Source organism: Anomalospiza imberbis, chromosome 5, assembly GCF_031753505.1.
Source record: "Anomalospiza imberbis isolate Cuckoo-Finch-1a 21T00152 chromosome 5, ASM3175350v1, whole genome shotgun sequence".
NCBI classification, from domain to species: Eukaryota; Metazoa; Chordata; class Aves; order Passeriformes; family Viduidae; genus Anomalospiza; species Anomalospiza imberbis.
Window position 1 is genome coordinate 46045368 of NC_089685.1, and position 24460 is coordinate 46069827.

The 24460-nt window shown below is 40.5% G+C and overlaps 1 long non-coding RNA gene across 1 annotated transcript; it reads right to left on the minus strand.

Moving 5' to 3' along the window:
- Positions 1-1378: 1378 nt before the first annotated feature.
- LOC137474155 (uncharacterized) lies at positions 1379-24112 on the minus strand. The gene is made up of 4 exons (XR_010999188.1): positions 23969-24112; positions 6066-7201; positions 5325-5502; positions 1379-3059 (listed from the first exon to the last, which is right to left on the minus strand). It is a non-coding gene; the product is annotated as an uncharacterized lncRNA (long non-coding RNA).
- Positions 24113-24460: the final 348 nt, after the last annotated feature.

The following is a 24460-nucleotide window of genomic DNA, read 5'->3' on the forward strand; positions in this document are numbered from 1 at the left end:
GATTTTGTATAGCAATGGGTGAAAGCTGAAAATTCATTTCAGTGTGTTTCCCACTCAGTGGCCCTGCTGTGAGTGTGGTCAGAAGCATTTACAGTCCCTGAGATGGAGCTGATAGCATCTCACAGTGATGGGGCATCACTTCAGTTATCAGTAAAGCAGCTATATTTTAGCAAAGAATTCTGCTGTGTGCCAGCAGATAGGAACAAATATCTGCACATCAGCAGGAGAAATTGTGGTCCTGAGAGAGGGGCAGCGTATTTCTTCACCTTGTACAGTGTAACTGTAGTTACTAAGTGGGTGCGTGTTTGATGCCACCTGTAGCATTTCTTCCAGCCTTCCTGCTGTTTCTCTTTGCACACTGCTCAGCTGCATGGCTGCTCTTCCACTGCACTGTGCCTTTCACTTGCCCATGAACATCTGACCAGATTCCTTTTGGCTTTAGAAAGGAGTAAAAATGTCAGTTACTCATGACCAGTTCTCCAAATAGGACGGGTGCCTATACTTAGAGGAGTTGAATCAGTTTGACTTCAGAACTGTTGTCTGCAGTAAGCTCTTGGCTGTAAGCAGGAAACCTTGGACGCGGAGAGCGCTTTGTGATGCACAGCAAATTTCAGTAGAATAGGTTCTTTGTAAGCGGGTCTCTTGCATGCCAGTTTAAATTGTCTCCCTTATTCTCAGCAGAGGTTGGGAGATGGTGCTGCAGTTCCCTGTGAAATTTAGATCAGAGGGGCTGTCCATGAAGATGCTTGAGCAATTTAGGATCTCAGAAACTTTCTCCACATTGGAATGCATGTGTGTGTTTTAGGAAAAGTCCTGGTGGTTGAAATTCTCTGACTTTATGAAAATAGAAAGGCTTCTATTAAATTGGGTTTGTTCTTCATTTGTTTGAGCTATTCTTTAAAAACAACCTAAATCCCACCATTTTTTTATCAATCAGATGCTTTTATTTCTTGTTTTCCTTTCCCATTTGGAAGTTTCACAGACAGTAAACATGTTTTCAGCACTTACAAATTGAAATGTTTGATGTTATTTATGAAATATTTTTTTTTTCTCAAGTGTGTTAACAAGCAAGCTTTGGAAAGGCATTCTTGTTAAATAGCAGTGTTAAAAATTTTGCTTAAATTGCTAGACAGAGAATACTGTCTTATGTAGTTTGTTTCCAGATCTTCCTGTAGCAAATTTTTATGATGGGAATGTAAACACACCTACAGTACAGCAGAGGAGGACTTCTGATAATACAATATAGTTTTAATAGTTTTACATTGTTCTAAGTAGTAGTAACATATACATTTTTTCTGCGTTTTTATTTAAATGTAGTGTATACATTTTTCTAAGTATAACTTTGTCTGAAGTTGACTTCTCACTGTTGTAAGTGGAATTTAATAAAATTTCTGTTTTTAAAAAAGCCTCTGGAAAAACAGAGTGTATACAGCAGCATATACTACTATATCTCATTTAGATTCTGTAGTAACTCTTTCAGTCATGTCATAAAACTCCTTTATGTTATGTATCAATCATGCACTATTTTTTTTCCTTTCAAGTGGAAAGGCAGTCCAAAATTTTAAACTCAAACCACAGCCATTGATCACAATGCAGCTAGTGTCCCCAGTGTATTTTAAAATAACATTATAAACAGGAGTAAAGGAAGATAAGGTAGAAAGTTAGAATCAAGTTCATGTCAGTCTTTTGCAGGTTTGCAGCATCAAAATTTATTAACCTATACCTGTTTATAAATAATTGCATTACTGTGACTGTAATTTAAAATGGACTTCAAGACAATTCACTCTCAGATATGGTTTCCTTCAAGTTAGGAGGGCAGATACCACAGTGAATGTCCCAAAAAGTAGTCCTTCTAATTTCCCCAGTATTTAAGGGTGATACAGGTAGGGGAATTAGTTATTTTAATTATTTGTTTATCAATGCAACAGTGATTTTATAAATTTAAACTAGAAAAAAGGCAACTCAGAACCTACTGATAGTGTCAGACATTTGGAAAAGCTTTGTGTGTTTAATAAGGTCAGCTTTCTCTGGCTTCATACTGCATTGCCCATGGTATGGTCAGTTTGTCCTTTGTGGCAGCAGCTCTTATCCTGGTCAGATGTGCTGCAGGAGTCTGTAGAATTTCGTGCTTCTGCTGCTAATTTCCATTATGTTGTGCTGCCTCTAAATACTTCACTGTATTGAGCAAGGGTTTCAATTACTATCTTCATGCCATGACATCCAGATACTGAGAATTTATTTCTGTTCATGTGGAAGAAGCAGTCTTGGAAAACGCTTATCACATGGTTTCTATTACAAATTTATACAGCACCTACCAGCAGAAATAAGAATGCAGTCTCAAGAGCATGCAGGTATTAGCCTTGCTAAAAGAAGGTTGAGTCTGTTACTTTTCATCTCAGGCAATATCCCTCTGTGGAAAAGGGCTGTAGAAATTAATTTGGATTAAATAAATGCTTGATTTTATATTGAAATAATTCTTAAAGCATGCACATTCTGCTGCTATGCATTTTAATTTTGAGAGATTTCATTACTCATCTGTAATTCTGTGTCAGGAACACCACATTCACATTGGTGGTTAACATAATATATAATGGAATATTTTCCTCAGAGTTGCAGTGTGTATTTTAGTCCTTAGTATATACATGTTAGACTCAGTTAATATTTACTGTTTTGGAAGCATTAGGAGATGGTTTATTTATCTTACTTTTCTTTTTCCAATTGGATTCATAGTGCAGTAGTATCTTTAAAATGCCTCAGCTAAGCAGAATTGACCGCGGTCTGAAAGGCTCATGAGTGAATACTGAATTTTGACAAGTGAGGATGAAAAGCAACTGACTGGTTTATCTTTATGCAAACATCTATCCATACATGCACACGCTCTCCTTTGTGGCTGGGGCTGAATGTCCTGGCAAATGCAGAGCAGCAGAGCTTTGCACAGTGCAGGTGAGCAGGCTCTGCTTGAGAGTTGAGAGTGTTTTTTGATGCAGCCTCTGTTCTGGTTCAGTGACAAAGCCTGGGCTGGTACCTTCTGCATACAACCAATTTGTGGATATGGGCCACTGAGTAAATAATAAAGACACAGTTTGGAAGGAGGAAATGATGGCTGGAAACAATCAGTATGCATTTACCAAGGTTTTACTTGTTGCCTTCTAGGATAAAACAGCTGGATGAAGCTGTGGATGAGGGAGAGCAGTAGACATCATTTATCTTAACTCCATGATTTTTTGGACAAGGTCTACAAATTTTCTTCTGTCCAATTTAGAATTTGGGTGGATGGACAAATAAATGCATAATTAGTGGTTGGCTGGCTTAGAGGGTGGTGATTAATGGCTCATATTCTAGCTGAGGCCCATGGCAGGAGGAACACCAGAGGAATTTTTTTTTGTCCCGTGTGACACTTTCAGCAGTGCCCTGGAGGAGGTGATAGAGGCATGCTCATAAAGATTGTAGATGACACTAAATTAGAGAGATCAACTGATAGACCTGAAGACAGTGCTGCTGCTCAGAGGGACTTCGACAGGATGGAGGGATGGGCCAGCAGGAACCCTACAAAATTCTGCAGGAATAAACAGAACAACATGTGCTTGAGAGGGAAGAATCCTCTTACAGTGGTAGAGGCTGGGGAGCAGCTGTGCAGGGACAGCCCTGGGGTGTTGGCAGAGAGCTGAGCAAGAGCCAGCCCTGTGCCATGGCAGTGACGATGGCCAGCAGCATCCTGGGCTACTATGACACAGGCTGCACTGGCAGGAGCAGTCAGGTGGCTGAGGCAAGAGATTATTCCTCTTACATACAGTTCTTCAAACCTCACCTAGAAAGTGCCCGGCAGTTTAGCGCCCTTCTGTATGAGAATGGCATTGATATGCCCAGCAAAGGGCCACCACAACAGTCAGGGGGCTACAGCTTCTTTAGGAGCGGAGGCTGAGGGTGCTAGTTCTGTTAACCCCAGACAAAACAAAGCTTTGGAAGAAAGGGGGATTTAATAACAGCCTTCCAGTTTCCAAAGGAGGTTATTGAGATGATGGAGTCCCAGCAGTGAAAAATGTGAGAATACAGAGACGATGATCATAAATTGAAACAAGATGTTCAGACTGGATGTAAGGAATAAATCTTTTATGAGTTCAGTGGAGCAAGCAACAGAATAGGTTGCCCAGAGTGGTTGTGGAATCCCCACCATTGAAGGATTTCAAGATCCACCCAGATGAAGCCGTGGACAGCCTCATCTAAACTAATAGCTGTCCTTGCATTAAGCAGGAGGTGGGAGTTGAGACCTCCTGAGGTCCCTTCCAAACTTGGTTATACTTTGATTCTGTAATAACTGGTTGAAATGTGCACAGCTCTACACAGCTGGAAAGGAATTCTTACTTTATCATTCTTTCTCTGTGCTGGGCAGATGTTGCCTGAAACCTCCTGAGTTGTTGAACTAATGAACATACATGAAGTTACCAAGAATGCTGTAACAAAGAGCTTCATATGGCAGAGGGTTTAAACCTGGAGCTTGTTTCTACACCACAGGGCATGTTCAACACAAATCCGTGCCTTGGGCAATGCTTCAGGAACTTTCCCACAGGTGAGAAAAATGGATCCCATCCTAGGGTGAGACCAAAGAGCATCCTTCCTTTCCTCTCTTCCTCCCTCCCTCCCTGAATTGCTCTCCTGATTTGTATATTTTAACTTGTGCTTCTTTTTCAAAATCTGCATATTTTAGTAATTTTAAGTATTTCTAAATTTAGAAATTCATAGATATATTTTAATCTTTTTAATGGAAAAATGTAGCAAAAAGTGCCCTTTTTCCAATGTAGAATGGAAAATACCAGCATGATTTCTATGTGAGATTGCTGTGATGATTGTAAAATTTAGTAATGTGTATAGAATTTTGATTTATTTCAGATGTGCTTTCCTTAATTTTAGGTGTATTTTCTTCTGTATCTTTAAAAGGAAAGAAGAACACCTCTGCTGGAATTCAGCTCCCATCTCTATCTGTTCAAGTGCATTGTTAAGTGGTTTTCTGTAACTAAAAGCTGGCAGTGTGTGATTTAACTCACAGTTTAGCTTTTTAGAAGAAAAAATGCCCCTCATATATTTCTGGTTTGATATGCCACTTTAGAAGATCTCTTTGCCTGATCCAGTGCTTACTGAAACATGGAGTTTGGGGTTTTTTTCCCATTGCCTTCAGTAAACACAATCTCAGCAATGCAGAATTAGGCACCTTCAATTTTCCTTATCTGGGAAGCAACACAAAATTATTTTTTGACATAAATCAGGAAATCCTTGATCTTTTCTGTCCAAGAAAATGAAAGCACCAGAAAGCAACCTGATCAGGTTACCTGGGCCAGGGCTGCGAAATTCTTAGCAGGCTTGTACTAGAGGATAGGAGTGAACCATGTCCAGGTGACTCATCACAGACTCATCACAAGCTCTAGGGAGGTTGTCCAAGAAAGAATCTGATTGACTCTTTGGCAACACAAACAGACTGCTAAGCCCATTTCACGTTTCTCCTCGTGTCTGTGATTAAGAAAAAGCAGTGTTCCCACCACAGTGTCAATGTCATGTTTCCATCTCTGTGAGTCAGTCATTTAGAGGAGAATGGGAAGTGTAAAGAAGCCTGGCAGCCCAGATTTCCATCTAAGAGGTGATGGAAGACAGAGCTTCCATGTGGCTGCATCAGCCCCTGAGATGGAAACATTTGATTTAACTGTGGCATCATCCCTGCGCAAAGGTTGAGACTCAAAATGTTCCCCTCCTGTATTCATGTAAGGCAGCAGCTTGCCAAGCATAACGCTGAAAATGCCTTTGATACATCTGGCTGCCCAGCTGACTCATCTGTGAGCATTCTGATCTGGGCAGCAGATTGAATCAAGGCATCTCTGAAATGGGTGGGTCACCCTTGCGCAAAACCCAAATCCGTCACATGATCAACTGCACTGGAGAGATTTAAGGGAGTGCTATAATTTTTAGATTTTATTTCCACCATTCTATATGAAAAATGTTTCCATGAAATCAGGGCAAAAGAATAAAATTCCTACAATTACGAATTTTGAAAACAATAATTTGAATTTATAGTTCACCTTCTGAGATTTTCATTATTAAAAGCACACAGAGCTCTAATTTGCAAGATCCACCAAGCAATTTTATCTTCTGCAGGCAGAGCTGGCTATGTAAAACTGGTCCAAGAATCCCCTTCAGTGGATCCCTACACAGCAATGCCCTGTACTAGTTCCGAGATTACAAATGACATGCACTGTGACGTCATAGGCAAAGGCTGGCTCGGGGTATCTCAGAAGCCCAAAAGGCTCCTGCTGAAGTCAGTAGGAACCCTTGACCTTTGGCCTTTTTTACTTGGATGAAAATGCTTTCTTTGTAGTTTTATGAACTTAGGAATTTGTGCTCTTAATCCTGTTCCCTTGGAGTTTAGAGACAAGATGTGTTGTAGTTGCAAAACTCAGCAGGTGAAGTCATGAAGCTGAATCTCTAGAGAAGTAGAACTTTTGCAGTTTGATTTAGTTTCTTGCAAGAAAAATATGCTCACAAGGAGTCTTGGGCTAAGGTTCAGAAAAAAATTGCAACATGTACCTTTTGCAAGAAGCTGTTCTGCAGAAGGAGAGGATAAGTGTACTCCCTCCTTTCTAATGCTTCCCTTGGGAAGCAAAATGGGGAGAGAGAATCCTATGTAAACCTTTCCATTAGACCTACTGATTGCAAAGCACAGCTTTAGCTGAAAATTTCAGTTTGGATCAGTTTTCTCTATATTTTGTAGTTTTTTAAACATTTGTGATAATTTATTCTGCTGTAATTTGCATCTGCTTTCAGATAGGAAGAACTTAGTATGGCATCTGGAGGTCCATTTGAAAAAGGAATGTCCTTAGCAGGGTAATTACTGGTGCAAAGTGTGGGATTAATTCATGTTCCTTCATTGTTAGTCCCACTGTTAACAGTGAGCTGATGAATTCAGAGTTACTCAGGCAGGTTTGGGCTCCACTGGTAGTTGCAGTCCTATATATGTGTAAGGCCATCTCATTTTGCATTAATTTCCAAGTTTTTCTAGTAGGAGTTCCAGGGAGTTCCAATATGGAACTTTTGTACAGGGTGAAACAGGAGCTCTGGTAACTGATCGCTTCTCTTCCAGGGTTAGTTTGCTCTCTCACTGCTTATGTTGGCACTGCTTGGTTTTAAAGCTTCCAATTACAAAATTTTGTCTTTTTGCCTGAAAAAGTGAAGTTGTAGAAGAATTTCTGAGAGAAAGAGGTCACGAACTGTATGTTCACGATCTGTATGTTTAGAGTGAAGGTTGAGCTACCCCAGCCTAGGCCTCGGATGTGGGCCTCAGTGAGGCCTTGAAGCCCGTGGCGCAGTCAGAAATAAGTGTGTGGCGCAGTCAGAAATAAGTGTGTGGCGCAGTCAGAAATTATGTTAAGGTATAACACAATGTACTGAGCTATCTAGGTGTGAATTAGTATAGGTCTGCGGTGTGAAACTTCAGCCACCTTAAGACAGGAACAAACAATGTTTGCTTGCCAATGAGAGTGTGCTCACGATTGTAAACTATCTGGAAGTGTATATAAACTGCTATCGTATAAACAATAAACGGAGAACGTATGATTAACCACATTGGTTCGGATCTGCGTTTGGTCCTGTGCAGCTCACCTTCTTTTTTTATTAGTCTCTGCTTTATGAAGTTCATTTTGAGGTTAATTGAAGCTGTATTACAATGGCAGATATTTCACCTGTTGTTACATTAAACTGTGTTCCAGCTTGTGTTTGGTCTCAGTACTCTGCACCGTATCCCTCTTATATTAATTGAGCTGTATTACACTCTAGAAAGAGAGTTTTAATACAAAGAAATTAGTACAGTGAAGGTTGTTTAATATGGTAAAAACTCCAGGATGTCTTCTAATGTTACAGAAGACTCAGAAACGTTGTGTCTGGGAGGAGTCTAATCTTATATAATTGTACTTTCTTGAAAAAATACTTTAATCGTGCTCTCCTCTCTTTCAAACAGCCACCTTTTGTCAGTACAAAAGTCAACACAGTTAAGGCCTGTTTTGGTAATGTCTGACTTTATTGCTCAATACTTTAAAGATTATATCTCAGTCTTGCAGAAGGGGGTAGGGTTTTCTTTGTCTCAGTGATAAAATACTTCAGTAAATAAGAACAGTGGGGTCTGAAGAAATTTTCTTGCAAATGTGGATATAAATATTTTCCTTTATTTTTCAAGTTGGAAAAAAAAATACTAAGTAGCTGGATTTTTTTCTTCATCCCAGTCATAAGCTTAGTATTTCATTTTGGGCATGTGACTTTCTCCAACTGTTAGATTTTATGTTTGAGAGTTTTCTGAAGCCTTTCAAGATTTTTAAGAGGTATTTTTATACCATTTTGCTTTCCAAAATGTTGTAATTTTTGTCTTTAAACTTTGGTAGCTCTGTCTGGCCCCTCCTTGTCACCCTCTTGATACGCTTTTTAATACTTCAGTCTTTGGTAAATTTGTTGGCGAGGAGAGCAGGGGGCCTGTCCTGTGGCATTGGAAATGCTGACAAGTCTGACAACACTGGATGTGCAATTGTCCCTCGGAGCTTACATCCAAGTTTGTTGTACCGAGCAGAGAATAGAATGTGGGAGAAGTTATTCTGAGTGTGTGTGCATGTGATTGCAGTTTCCAAGGAGACCACCTTCTTTGTCTGAACATGTCCAAAATGATTGCCTAATTGATCTCATCATGTGGGACACTCTGTCTGTCTTTCTGTCTGCTTCTCTCATGTGTTCTCTCCTCCACATAGTTAATTAGAAAGTAAAAAATGAAAAGTTATGTTCTCGCAAAGAGCCAAACAAAGCCATTAGCCTGTCCAAACAACAAGCTGGGGCTGTCCTTTAGTCAGAGCCCACGGCCAGTGTGTCACCAGTGTGGATGTGAGACATGTTGTTGCTACTATTTCTTCCCAGTCTGTGCTCTAACTCGTGCATAGATGATGCTGAGCTCGTCTTTGAAAGAGACAGCTGTTAATGCTCCTACTGAATTTCCACTAATTATAAAATGAAAGGACTGGCTCTCTTTTTCTTCCCAAAGCTCAATAGTCTAGTTTCACTGATTAAAGAACCAACAATAAAAAAATCCCACAACACACAAAAAGCTCAGAGAAGGAGGAGACGTCAGCCAGTGCCAGTGCTGAAAAGCATGCTGATGTGCTTTTTTTGTTGCTTGTGGTTTTGTTAGTACTGATGATGTGCTAATGAAGGCCAAAGCTCTTTCAAATTTAGTCCCTTGACACTGGAACTGGAAATGAAGAGCTCAAGTTTAAAAACATTCCTGCTAAAGGGAGGAGAAAATTGCACGGGGCAGTAAGAATGAGGTGCTGCAGCAGAACTGGAGGTCACTGCATACTGCAATTCCTGTCACTCAGGACTTTGGCCAATCCCGACTTTCTTGCTAAGCAAAGACTCCACTTAAGCTGAAGAGGAACTTAACCTGAACTATGGAAACACAATGTTATGGAGACAGAAATTACATCACAGTTCAGTATGTAAAAAACTTATTAGAGTATTGGATAAATATAGGAACTACCGGAAGAAGTATTTTTTTTTAAATCCCCTCTGTGGTTTTTTTTATTTATTTATAAATTTTATTACAGTCCTCTTCCATAGAAATGCAGTGCTTAAAGAGGAACATCAGCTGCATAGCATGGTTTTGTTTTGTTTATTTGTAATAAGTATCTGTAATCTGTGTGAAAGTGGAGAGAGGGCATAGTCTATGTCAGTTTATCTACAGTGTATCACACGGGGGGTAAATACCAGCTGGCACATGAAAAAGGTCCAGGCACACGTAAGCCAGCGGAATTAAGTGTGGACAGCTTGAGGGGAAGAGTCTGAGAAAATACATGGAGTTTGCAGGAGCCACAGCTCCCAACTTCCCTGGTGGCATTTATTGGAGAGAATATGATTAATCTGTCTCTTTATGAAAAAGTCTTCATGACTGTTAGAAGCCAATCCTTCTATGCCTTTCCTACAAACTGGAAAGAAGGGAATAGTTTCAGAGGCTTTGATCTTGCCAGTTACTGCTGCCTCCCTTCTTTCCTGCAAGCAGAGCTGGTGAGCTGCTGGGTTCAATCCAACACAGAGTCTTTGCAATTGGACATGACCTGAGCGTGGAGGGGTTTGAGGCTGGTCCTTTATTGCATTCACACGTCTTTGTGACAAAGAATATTTTCTCCATGTTTCATAAAGATCAAAATTTAGGCAATAAGCAGCTTGAGAACGACTTAAATGACTGAGAAGTCCAGGGCAGAGCAGAGCTAATGTTACAGACTGAGACCATAAGGTGGGACAGAGCAGGTTGGTGCAAAATGGGGTGAAGCAACAGTCATAGTCAGCACATGGGGGTTGATTTAGTGGCCTGTTTAGGGAATGCTGTGCTGATAAAAAAGGTACAGTACTGTGGCTGTGAATCCTAAATGTCCATCACAAGCACTCTGGTCCTCCCTGTACAACTCTGGGGAAATTCCTGAGCTGTATTTAATTAAAGCATGATAAATGGTGTATTTGAACAAATAAATTTCTTTTCCCCTTCTGTTGCTCCCTTCTGGCCAAAGCCTGAGGCCATTTCATTTCTCTTCTGTTCTGGAAAAGTGATATGAAGAGGAGTTCATGACCTTTTAATTTGAATGTCGTATGTTTCAGCTAAGAGAAATCAAATTAGTAGATACACTGGTTTGGTTTTTTGGTTTTTTTTTTTTTCATAATAACTGTTTGAACCTACTTGCATTCCTTGCAAACAGGGTACTGTTGAACAGGATTCATCTTTGACAGGCTAGCTGTGAGGCAGCACTTTACAGTTTTCCAGAGTGACCTGTTCCCTCTGGGAATCTGACAACAGGAAGCACAACAGCAATAAGGAGCATGCTTACTGAGCAGCAGAGGTGCTGCTCCCACCTCAGAGCAAAGCAAAGAAGTAGCTCTCACCTCCAGTGTCTGCACCTGCACCTACCTGGCCTTAATGACCAAGGCTCCCAAGTGATGCGTGTCTTTATTTGCAATATGGCATGTTTGGAGTACTGCACAAACAGAACTCCTTCTATTTAACATTAGGGTTGTGAAATAAACATAAATAGACTTTTCTGGTCCACTTGACATCTTTCTGATCAACCAGTTGAGATGTGACAATCAGCTTTAGCATACACTTGAAAAAATCTCTGTATACTCTGTAGGAGATTCAACTGCTTTTGAAACATGTGTCAGGTATTAGACCACCAAGTCAGAAGTGACAGCAGTGCATGACACAACTACCCTTTCACTTGTGCACTGAAACACTGAACTCTCCAGGCATACCTACCCGCTTGCTGCCCTTACTTAATAGCTGCCAGAGGAAACAGGCTTAAACATTTTATTCCTCCTGTTCCCTCACCTCCCAGTCACTATCTTCCCTTTTCTTAGCTCCTCCCACAGTGTATTATCAAAAGATGTTGGACAAAATAGTGCTCTCAAAGGGTGCTCCTGACTCACAGAAACTGTATTTATTATTATTTTATTATTTATTATTCAGCCATAGTCCCAAATACAAACTTTTTATTTGGTGTTTCTATACTTGCCATCTTTAAATTCTTTAGTACAATATTTTGTGCCAAACTTGGGCAGATCCAGCCCAGCAGAGCCTTTCTTGTAGGAGTGCTTATTAAACTGAAGTTAATGAACAGTAACCATGTAAGAGCTTTCACCTAAAGCAAATTATTTTTTTTATTGCCATTTTTAAAGTATGTTCTATACTACTTCAACAAAATATGTTTTTAGTAATCTTTTTAAGCTAAAGAATCGATTAGAAGAGGTCCTCTTTTCCAACTTTATATATAACTATTGTACATGTTTTGTCTTTGGCACATACCCTTTCCAGAGCATGACTTTTGTTGTGATTATAATCAAGAAGACTCAACATATTTTTTCCAGTATTAGGAAATATTTTTTAATTTGATTAGGACTGGAGAACAATTTACCACAGTATCAGGCAAATCAGGAAATCCCAGCATTGGCTTTTCACATGGTCTGATATCTCCCATAAGTAAAGCAAGAATGTTACACACACGAGGCAGGAAGGCACAGATGGGATTGTTGTTCTTCCACACTGGAAGCAAGAAAGGTGATGAGGCGCTATATCTGAATTAGGTAACTGTATTTTTTATATTTTAACATTTGATTTCACCTGAAATCTTTTGTGATTCTTTCTGTAACTGATTTCATTGGTCCTTTCTGGCTCCTTCTTTTCTTCTATGACACAGAGGTCTGTTCTGTTTCAGTACATGGTTCTAAGGGAATGTGGAGCAGAGAGAGCACAGCAAATACGGTTGTTATTTTACTCAGTTTGAGTCTTTTGTAAACTCTTTCTCTCTTGCCCACTATTTTCAGTCGAACATAGCTGTTTTCTTGCATTTCAGTGTCAAAGGACTGCATTTTCTGACTGGGACAATATCCCTGATGTGTCTTCAGACCTTTTAGGCCCCTCTTAAGGCTGTTTCCCATTGTTCTGAGAGCCTAAGTGCTAGGGACAGGCTGTTGTGATAGCCACACTGCTCCATGGACAGGAATCAGTACATTAGGGCAGCTTTTTCTCACTCTTTGTTTTAGTATGTAAATATTTCCAATCTCACAGTGGAGTCAAAGGGTGTAACTGTTGAAAAATCAATATAATACAAGATTTTGATCAGCCTCACAGAGTGTTCGGAGCCAGAGATGTGTTTTCAGAAACCCACTTACAGTGAGTATTGGCACAATAAGATCTCTCCATCTAACAGAAAACTACCATCCCTGATGGTACTGATAATTAATTTAATCACCTGTGGCACCACTTGTTAGATTGCCTTTGAAAACAAGGTGTCAGAATAATACTACTACATGGATACTTAGGAAGTTATAATTAAAAATTTATCCTTAAAACTATCACTTCCATTTCCCTTACATTTTTCTAATTTAAATATTTCTAAATAAAAATCAGAAGCAAAACCATTCTTCTTGTTACGTGTATTCTGGTTTTGCTACTCCCACAATTGAACAGCTTAATGTGCAGAAGCAGAACTTTCCATCTTAGTCCAGAAGGGATTTTAGAGCTATTTCTGTACTTGACATACTGATAAGGAGGCATTATTTTATTGTGCTAGGTACCACATAAACAGAAAAAAGGATGATCACAGCTTTAAAACTTTTCCATCTTTTTTCCCCTTCAGTACTTGTCTGAGTTTTGTGATTGATATAGGTGCTTATGGCAAATTCCCATGGTATTCCCTAGTGGTCATGATTTTGCCTGAATCTTCCTCTTACGTGTATGGAAGAAGAAACTCATGAGGTTTGGCTGGCTAGCTTACTCAGTTCTGTGTGGAAGTAGATAGTGTGGGCATGGAGATGGTAGGAGTTAATTAAGAAATATGATATGGTGATATCTGGCTAAGGCCCTTGGAGGATAACACTCACTGAATAATACCAGGCTTTGTCCCCAAGGCAAGGTTTCACTAGCAGGAGTAGGGAAGATGTATTTCTTGAGCCATAGTAACAGGATCATCCCATTTTTTCAGCAGTTTGGCAATGCCAGTTCATTCTGATGTGTGGGCATGTAGTGTCCTCATGTATATGTGTGCACACCAATATCAATAAATAAACCATAATTGGCCAGGGACTGTGTAGCTGGTTCATCCATACATAATCTCTGAAAGAACTCTCACAATCTCTTCTTGTACCTTAAAGCTACTCTTAACACACACACATCTATGTCTCTGCCAGGGACCTCTTTAATTTTGTTCCCCCTTTGTGGATGTGAAATTTTTCCCCCAAACTATTTTGGCCCAATGCCCAGGCATCCACAACAGTCAGCAACACAGTGGCATGTTGCAAGTTCTGCATGAAACAAACCTCCTGCTGGAGAGGAGAAAGTACCAGGTTTTGGGGCACATGGCATTTGTTACCAGTTACAGTTCAGACAACGGTATTCAAATCATGAGTTTTGCACATTAAAAAAAGCATAGCTTTATTAATGTGAAAAATTATAGTTAGGTTATAGTTAGTAATTTTTAATGTATTTTTTCTGTTTTCCTTTCACTTCTGGGGTTTTAGAGAAGGACTTAACACAGTGTAAAAGAGGAAAAATATCAAAGCTTATGGTATTTTCAATGTATATGCAGAAGATACAATGTCAGGTGTGGTGTTGCTGTTGTATTGGCATTCGGTTCTGATGATCTGTATTGCTCTGCGCTTCACAGTTTCAAGGTCTCGTGATGAGCAGGGTATAGATAAAGCTGTTCTACCACAGCATCTCCATTCTGTGTGACTTCTGCAGGATATTTAGTGTGCGGATAGAACTTGGTGTACAAATTAACGCTCTTCCATTCTTAAGCACAAAGAGCAATGAAAAAGATTTATAAATACATGGGATTATAAATATGCGTAACATTTTTCATGAAGGCAGGTTTTTTTAGCCACTTAATTGAAAGTAAAGGGATAAAAATGAACAACTGATAAATGGGTGACAATGCAGTGCAGAGAGTGGTTGTTTTCCTAAATGCCTTAACTAAGAAGTCAGTTGTATGTGGAGTTTTATACTAAAGCAGCAGGAATGAGAAAGCTTCTCTTGTGTCTGTCTTGTAGCAGCTTTTCTTGCACTGTACAGCAGAGGATTTTGGCCTGTGAAACCTTTAAATGCACAGGAAGCTATCCCAAATTTCAGACAGTAAAATAATCTGAAGTCGCTCATCCTTGAAATTCTAGTCACATGGCACAAGGATGGCAGGAAGATGATCTGTAGGAAGGGAACTGCCCCTGGAGAAGTAACAATCTTGTCATTTCATTTAGCAAACTTTCATCAAACTAAAGTTCCATTAATGACAATGTGAAATAATGTTTCCCCCCTTACTCAGATGTCTGCATTTTAAAACTGGGGGGGGGGAAACCCAAAAAGTGTAAGTGAGGCAAAGGGACACTTAGGTAAGGATATTAAAGTGGCTGCTCAACTCCAGTATCAGAATACAAATATTGGGATGTAAACACTAGTCTACATATACTGTGCTAAATTAATTCTTATACCTTTTGGTTTGTATCTGAATTATTTTCCAAAAGGCATAAATATTCAGAGAAATAAATATGAAAAACTTGTATTTTCTCATAAGATTACATCTTCGTTTTCCCAAGACCCCATGAATATTTGCCTACATTTTCGTATGCTTTCTTACTGACCTGAACAGAAACTCCATGTAAGTACTGAATGGTTTTGGCATTTGATGATGTCTTTTACAAAGCGTTTTAAATGTTACAAGTGTTCGAGATGTGAGATTTCTTCTCCAAATCAAACCGAATTTCATGACGTTCCAAAGACAATCTGGTAAATCCCTTAATGCCCTTAAGTATAGTGCCAGTGTTTGTTGTGGCTGCTTATAAAAACTGTAAGAGAAGCCACAGATTAATATAGGTCCTTTACAGCTCCCCCTGCTTTTTGACTTCTGAAAAAAGTACTGCAGTTCCATAGTATAAGAGTAATAAATGCAAAGAAATACATGGCTAAGGCAGCTGCTCTTACAGTTAACTCTGTATTCCCCTCTGCATCAGGCAAGGCAGAAGTTGTCCTTGAAGGATTTTACAAAACTGGTAAATAATTTCTGCTACTGCAAACACAGTTTGTGTAGCACATTGGTCTATATCTTTCATTGTGATGTATCACGTTCTGTAAATAAATCAGGATGCCTGCTCATCTGACAGTAACAGCTGGGCTCTTGACACTCCAGCTCACCAAGGGCTCACTTCCACAGTTTTTTCCCACCAGGGTGTTTAGTCCCACATGATTTGCCCTCACCTACATTACAGCTTTCTGAAATTTTATGGTGTTTGTATGCTAAGGCCAAAAAAAACAAGAGCTCAGTATCTAGTATTCAAAACTGGAGCTGGAGTGCGAGTTGCAAAACAGATGACACCCAGAAGTTCAGTGTTTTAGGACTTTGTCCACTCTGTTTCTGTGAGAGCTGGGTGCTTTGCAAAGCAGGCCCTGACTAAGAAGGATGATCTCCTTCAATAAATGTGACCCTAAAGGGCTTGGCAATGTCCATTCCACGTAAGAGTGTAGAGCTCCAAATTCTTGAGTTGTCTGTTCTTGTGTGGGGAAACAGCCCCTCCTACCCAAGGGAGCATGGCCTGACAAAAAGTGCATTGAGATAATAAAGTGCATTCCATGTTTGAAAAGGGGCAGATAGAAATATTTCCAGCATAAATTAATGTTGTGTTTTGCTGTAAGAAATTATGATGTAGAAGGATGTTAGACATTTACTTCTTTTGTGTTATTTTCATCTTGAAGTTTGGACCAAAGAACAAAGCTCAAAAGTAGCATGTTTTATTTATATGTGTGTGTGGGTGTGGGTGTGTGGGGGTGTGGGTGTGTGTGTAATATAGGGCTATCACAATGCCTTCAGATTCAACCTGTAATTTACGGACAGAATACAATGAAATTGTATTTAACCTGTGACACACATGTTGTCATTTTCTCATAGGAGGTAAAGTTACCTACCTTTCTTTCCCTCAGATCAGTACCATGAGCATTCTAACAGAAGAACCTGCTACAAATGAAGGAAGGATAGAATATTGTGTTGGTTTATTCTAAACATTCCTTCAGAATGAACAGGATTTTTTTTCTGTGTTCTTTCACTATTAAGCTGTTGTTATCTGGGTGTCGAATACCTGGTCTGGATAAGTGTAATTTCCAGCACACCCAATATCCAGATTCAATCAGTTCAGATACAGAAACACAAAGTCTTCTTCAAAGCCTGTTACAATGCTCCTGAAGCATGACTATGAATTGTCTCATGCATCTATATGTACATGTACACAATTTATGTATTTGTGCTAGAAATGAAACCACAAGAAAACATAAATGTAGTAGCATGAAATCACCCTGTAGAAAGCAGAATGGAGAAGTGAACTAAGATAATCAGGCTGCAGAGAGAAGGCAAGGCTCTGTTGCTGTTGTGTTACGCAAGAAGTAAGCAAGGACAGGATGAATAAAATTTCCACAACAGAAAGTTGTTGAAGGAGATGTGTTCACGCCAATGTAGAATGATTTTTGAGACTCCTGTAGTTTCTGAGGGTACTGGAGTATTGAATGTATTTAATGTCTGATCATCCCTGTAGCTAATGTCTTTTTAAAAGGGTCTTAGTGAAGTATACAGAAATTTTAAGTTAAAAGGCACATAGAAGTCAGCAGTTGAAACCATCTAGAAGATTGTCTACAGCAAGGGCATACCAATATTTCAGTTTCCTCAAAAAAACCAGCTATGTGGGTAGATTCATTTTGGGACTAAATAAAAGTATGAAGTATGTCTGGAAGTCTGAGTATAAAACAATCAAGGAGGTTATGTGGAGTATGTGTGTATTTTTTGTGCTCTTCCCAGCGTTGGCAGTAACTAAATAAATTGATTCTTGGAATAAGGAGGGACATAACTTATGTGTTTATTTGGGGATTTAATTTGGGTCAGTATGTGAATTCTTTTACTTTTCTCCTGATTTCAGTTGTTTCTAGTGGGATATGCCACAATTTCAGAAAAAGTAATTTAAATTTATTCTATATTGTCATCTGTGAGTGAACAGCCTGGACGTGAAAATGCTTCTCTTAAAAGTGAGGCTGATTTACAGAAAATTTTATTAATAGCCACCTCTGCCAGGACAATGAGGCATACAAAATGCATGCCCCCCTCCCCCCCACTATTGGGGTGTCCTGTGCACATGGTGACAGAGCCTGAGCTCGGGTACATGAACGATGGAGGTGATTTAGCACAGCCCAGGGCGGGCGTGGGAACTGCCCCCACCTCACAGGCAGGCTCACACTGCCCCTTGCAGAACAATCGGGGGGATTGTGTTGCTTGGCTGTTCAGTGCAGCATTTGGAGACTTCCTAATGATCCATTCCAAATGGTTTGGCCAGGCAACCCTTTTGTACAACTCAGCATATAACCTTGTGTGCTTCCCACTTTGTGCTGTGACAGTGCCACTGCTTACACGGGGTTTGACCATGTTTCTGAAAATAAGAGTCTTTTACCTCAGTCACGAACTTACTTACTTTTGGGAATTTTGGAGAAAGCATCAGAACACAAGAAACATCTTTAATTAATTGACTGGATAATCCAAAAGACTTGTCTCCCTTGTCACACACAAGTGAGTCTCATAATAATTGTGCAAATCTCTTAACATTTAATTCAAGTTCCTAAAGCTCTGATATATAATTCATTATTTACAGCAGAGACTAGAAATTAAAGAGGCTGGATCCTACTTTCATTGAAGCCAACAGCAAAACTTGAACCAATGCCCCTGTAATAGGACAACACACTATTCCTCAAGGCCCATTAGCTTTCTCAGTATAAACCATTTTAGTATCTGCTCTCCCACGGTCATGTGATTCAAGTAGGAACTGGTGGCACCAGTGTAGTATGAATAGGTAAACACAGTTTGGTACCTTACTGTAATGGGTTTGGGGCACATGAGAATCCTGGCTCCAGCGCTCACAAGTCTGCATGGCAGTATCTTTCCCAAAACTGACCTTTGGGCTGACTAATGAAGGGTGTTTATGTTATATTTGTCACAGAAGAAAGTGCAGTCTGGAGGAAGATGCTTGTGATCACCTGTGAGCTGATGGAAACGGTGCAGGATTTCTGTGCTGTTGCCCGTGCTGTTGCGTTGGAGATAAGAATGAGATGTACTGTTGTCCTGGGGAGATGCAGCAAACCATTTTCCCAAAGAATTATATTGTCCCCTTTGCCTTACAAAATAAGGACAAATGGCCCAAGGGAAATGCTATGTATAATACTATCAAGAATAAATATGTTCTTAGAAAAATATTACCAAATGTAGCCAAGAAAATACTTTCCTGGAAATCAATGCACTAAACTAAACTAAAAAACTAACGAGTTTAACTTTTCTTCAATGAAAACACTGTCTGTGACACAGCAGTGCCCACTGCAAGCTGCAGGGGTTGCATCAAATGCAAAACAAAAAGAAGTCAAACCCAATATTTCTACTACAACATGAACTATCAAAGGTATAAACTTTGATTATCTGATCAGAAGTGTAAAAATTTATTTCTCCCCTTAAGTTTCGCTGTTTAAAGTAATGGGAAATGACTGCTTTTAAGTTGGCTGCACCTGATAAACATCTATTTTTTATACAGAGATCCATGCTTTTATATCTTTAACCATGTGTGACTTGATCTGACGGAACTTCACCAATACCTTTTGCTCCAAAATGCCTTCACACCCCAAAGCCTGTAGCAAAACCATTCCATGGCACTCCTCCTGAAAGAATACCTTCTCTCACTGTCCCTTTTAAAATTTACTAGTCACTTATACTTCTGCCAGGTTCTTGTTTATAATATTCTGTGAAATGCAGTGTCAATATGGGCTGTCCCTTTTATACAAGAGGTTTACCAAGTGTGCACAGGTTTATATGACTTGAGAGCTGGCTGCTCTCCAGAATGGACTGGTACAAATAACTTTCAGTTTTTAGACTGAGGAAGGAAACCCAACTCAGTGGTAACAGTCCAATCCAAAGTACTCTCCAAAAGCTAAGCAATTTCTGAGGCTGAGTTTGGATGAAATCTTATCTACAGTCCTTGTTTATTTATTTTACTTGTTCTTTATACCTCATTTAAACAAACCTGTCTGTATTGAATTAGATGCAGAATTCAAATCTTGAATTATTTATAATTTGAATTTTTTATTTCAGAACAAAATACTGTGTTGAGGAGAAGATTTACTCTTTTTGTCCCAATGTGGGTGTCTTGGTTTCAAAGTCAGCTGTTTGCCAGGGAAGGCAGGAACCTCTCTTAGAATGGTAAAATATTACTTCCTTCCCTCCGAATTATTGTAACATTGAAATTAAGGGGCTTTCAGGCAAAGACATGGGAAAAGGAATGACAGTTCTTTACTGGTGTGTATGTGTATGATAAGGCAAACCAGCAGAACACAAACCCAGTCCCTGCCTTGTCTCGGCTGCAGGCACTTCCCCTGTGGCGCAGTTCCGGGCACGGCCAGCAGGGGCGCTGCTGGCTCACAGCCAGGCAGGGTGCAATGATTCCCCCGCGGCTGCAGGGGGCGCTGTGGCGAGAGCGCCGCCGCCTCTCTGCACGTGGGTAACGGCGGGCAGGCTGGAAAAGGGGCTTCCTTTGCCAGCCCACAGGGGCAGCCGGTCCCGGTGCCCCTCTGGATGGTGGGATGGGCTGGAGCAGGAACCTCGGAGCAGCGGCTGGAATGGCAGGGATGAGCCGACCCCAGAGCAGCAAATGAAATGTATCAGAAACTGCACAGCTGTGGCAGGAGCCGCGGGTGTCCCAGCAGGCAGGGCTGCTGGGTTACAGTGTAGTGAAAAACCCGGAGCAGCGGCAGAGAAGCGGCAGGGCTGGGCAGTGGCAGCCGGACTCTCGAACGCTGCAGAGAGAGGCTCCCTCAGAGGGGCTCGGGGTCCTGGGTTTTCCCCTGAGGCACCCAAGTGGATGGTGAAGGTCCTTTCTAGTGAGGTAGGGTGTTAATAAGGTCCCAGTCCAATGGCCACTCTTACACGCAAAGGCTCACCCAATGTAAGGCAGAAGCAATACAGGGCTGGGCTCCAGCGGTGGAAGTGAATTCTCCCCACAGTAACCAACAGCTCAACCTTTCTCCCCTGATGCAGACAGCAAGAGAGCGAGAGGAGCCCAGTTCAGCCCAGCCCAGCCCCTCACCCCCTGGCCAAAATCTTGCAGTAACTTGGCCAATTTTTGTGTTTCTCGTAAGTACCAGTCATTATTGTTTCTAAGCAGCAGATGGGACAAAATTCCATGAGAAAAATAAACGAAGGGAAAAATCTTAACTCCCAACTGTAGGATAATGCTCTTCTGTTCAAATAGGGATGAGTTAAACTAAAGCTGAACAGTGAGTGAATGAGAAAACTTTTCCAGCTCACAGGAACACAGGAACAGGGATGATTTCTCACATTTACTAATCAGACATGCTTAAACTGTCTATCAGAGATAATTTTCTTTGTAAAGAAAGGAGACTTCCAAATCCACAGCACAGAAAATTCTAAAAGGAGCATAAAGACCTATGGGCTGGAAGCCCCAGAGGATGTTAGGCTGCACGTGTACTCCTCATGCGTCAGCAAAGCTGGAGAAGCTCTCCCACTTGGCAGGTACTTTGTGGGTTGGTAGCTCTCGAATTACTGAGAGGCCATTCCAGGCTGGAGTTAGTGTCAGCAGGAAAATGGGAACAGAGGCATCCCTAGTTCAGGTCTTTGGGACAGTTCTCTCGTGTGCTTGATTTGAGTCAAGGGCAGGCACTGAATTAAGGTCTTAGGGCTGTTCTATTGTGTAGAACAAAGACATGGTGTTAGTATTGTAGCTGTGACTTAGTAAAAGAGGTATCCAAAGGTATGTGGTTTTGATTTGTTCCTCTGATAACTGTTTGGTTTATTAACCCAAATCAACTTTGGCTTGCCTTGCCAACAACAAATGTTATTCTCCAGAAATGTTTTTTTTTAAGTGTCTGTCCCTTAGCATTTCTAAAATGAAGTGCTGCTGAGGAAATCAGCAACCTCTGCTTGTCTTGTGATTATGGGCCCAGTTTCACCCTTGAGAATGCTGCAGTAGGGAGTGGCAGAAGGAAACCCTGGGCCATCTTCATACAGCAATGGGTGGAAAATCTGTGCTGCCTTTGGGATTCAAAAAAAGCAACCGCCTGCTAGGAATAGAAAACCACTGGCCAAGAATTTAAGGACAGGCGACCTAAAAGGTGGTTTTCGGAGTTCATTCTTGAGCTTACAGTATGTGTAAAGCTCCCCATGTGTGTCCTTCTGCTAGTGCTGGGTTTGCATTTGTCTCATCTGTGGCCTTCCTAGCCTGCTGATGTTTTTGTAGCACTCAAAGCATTCTGATTAGTACCTTTTTGTAGTATATCTAATCTCTACTGTTGATGATTTCCCGATCTCATATGAAGAAACTTAATCAAGGGACCCTTCAACTGAAAAGGCCATTTAGTCTGAATTTAAAGTTCAGTTGACCAAAACACTTACTTAGGTGTTCTTCTTGCAGAAGGGTGAAAGGGGATCACTCAGAAATCCTGCTGTTTAAAAAAAATGCTATGAAGGCCTATTTTTCCCCCCACTCTTCAGCTTCATGTAAGACATGACACGTATATGAAGTGTCACGTAAATTCACACTCTTCTGGCTGGGTGTTCATGGTATCCCCTGTGGGTCCACAGGTTGGTTTTGTCACCGGTCATGAAAGACTTAAATGGCTTTGTCGGGTCTGTCTTTGGCATTAGTAAGAATTTTCAGTGCTTTTAAAAAAGAACAAGGACAGGAAAAATACAATTAAGGGAACTGTGGTGTCTACCACTACTTTATTAGCTTTACTTGTAATCAGTCATGGGGCTGTCCAATGGAGTAGACCTTTGGGAAAATGTGTTCTACCCCACAGTAAACAGTCCTGTGAATGTCTAGATGGAGGAGGTGATGTGAACTGAGAGCCAGGAGTGGATGGAGCAGTGCCCTGACCCAAAAGAGTCTGAGGCAGGTTTTTCTGTGTCAGATTTGATTGGTTTGAGTAAACAGAGCCTGTGCATTTCCGAAAGGCTTCTTACAAATGTGTGAGACATCCTGCAGCCCTGTACCGGAGCAGTGCCACAACTGGGAGCTCACCTTTCAACTATGCTTTGTCTGCCTCCATATTTCAAAAGTTAGCAAGGATAAGATGAAAATTTTAGATAAGTTAATGCTTTTGAAACTCATGTGACCCTTCAAGTTCTTGGGACTGTAGCAGGAAAAGATTCAAAAAAAAAGGAAAAGCATAGTTGTTTTTCACATTGTAGCAAGTCCATAAAAGCCGTGCATTTTAATGTACACTTCAGAGGTAAACTCCTTTTAATCCGCTAAATAAATTTGCTGCATCACATTGTAAATGATCCGCAAAATAAATTAGCTGCATCACAAATGTAAAAGAGACTTCTTACACATCTTTATGTTTTTGCAGAACTGTTAGTTGTTTTTATGCTAGAGTAATGGTAATTTGGCTTCATTCTTCATCATTGATTTCATCACATGGCAGAATATTGCTGACACGCTGCAACACTAACACCTTTAGCAAACATGGATTGAAAAAAACCAAAGGAAGAGTGTGCCTTTCATATTCTCCTATTTGTCTTTCTACAGGCTTTAGCTGCACAATGCCTATAAATGCCGCAAGTCCAGACAAATCAGGATCAATACCAATGCCACTGAAAAAGTATTTAAAAACAAAATATAATTAGTGGATACAAAATTTATGCAGAAACACAAGGAAGAGACAACTATCAGTGAGTTTCGATGAAATACCTGCTTTGGTTTCACCATTTTCAATTTCAGAGTGGTGGAATTTAATTTATTTTGGTTTTGCTTTGTAATGAAACCCTATGGATTGAAAGCTTCAGCCTCTGCGTGTTACATCTTGTCTTTTGCGGTCATCAAGGACATCAAGGATCCTCTTGTAATGGCTCTAGAGCTGGAGAATGTCTTTTGTCACCTCAGAAGACAACTCCTATCATTGTTTCTTGTTCTTCTGGCTGCACAAGCAGCTCCAAAAGCAAGTCACACTTGGGTCCTAACAGAGGCAGCTGCTATTCATAGGATGTATTCCAGCCTAAACACCCTGCTAACACCCTAAATACACTGCTGCAAGCCCAAATCTCCTGGATGTCCAAGAGAGCTGGGGATACAGATCTCCTTTCATAAAGAACATGGCAAAATGGCAGGTTTTTAAGTTCATTCCTGGGAATTCTCCACAGATATGTTACTTATTTTGAACATCTTTTGCATCTGTCCCTGCCTATATAAGTCAGTGATTCTGAAGTGATTCCACATGCAGCCAGACTCTGCTTTAAACCTCCCTGTGTGCATGTACATTGATGTTTGGTCCAGAAGAGACTTCCCTCTTCCTGTGCAAATTCAGTAGCCTCTTACAAGGGTTCTGCCTTACGTTTTTCTCCCAGGTGATGGAAATGTGAGCTTCTCTTTTTGTGGTATCTTTTAAGCTATTCTGGCTGCCACTTGTCTCTGCTTTTTTTTCATGAGGCAATGGGGGAATGTTTATGAAATGGTTGTGTGTCATACGTGCTTTAATAGAAAACTTGAGACATATCTTCTCAGCATTCTTTAACACTGTTCTTAAAAGCCAGACATTGAAAAAGTTTCAAAAATGTATCTGTCATGCTCAGAATCCAAGCATTTGCACACAATCAATTTAAAACACGCAAATAGTTTGCTGAATGCAAAAAGACTAATGGCATCTGCTTGTAGGGCTGATGCTCTGACCTGGCTCTTTTCTGCTTTAGGAAGGTGAGATCTGGGGACTAATATCACTTCCAGATCAGGAGTTTGCTCAGGCCAGGCTTCCAGCAGTGAGCTGGTGATCTGAGTGCTCATCATGAGGTGCCCCTTGTTCTTAATTGCTTACATCCACAGCTTCAGG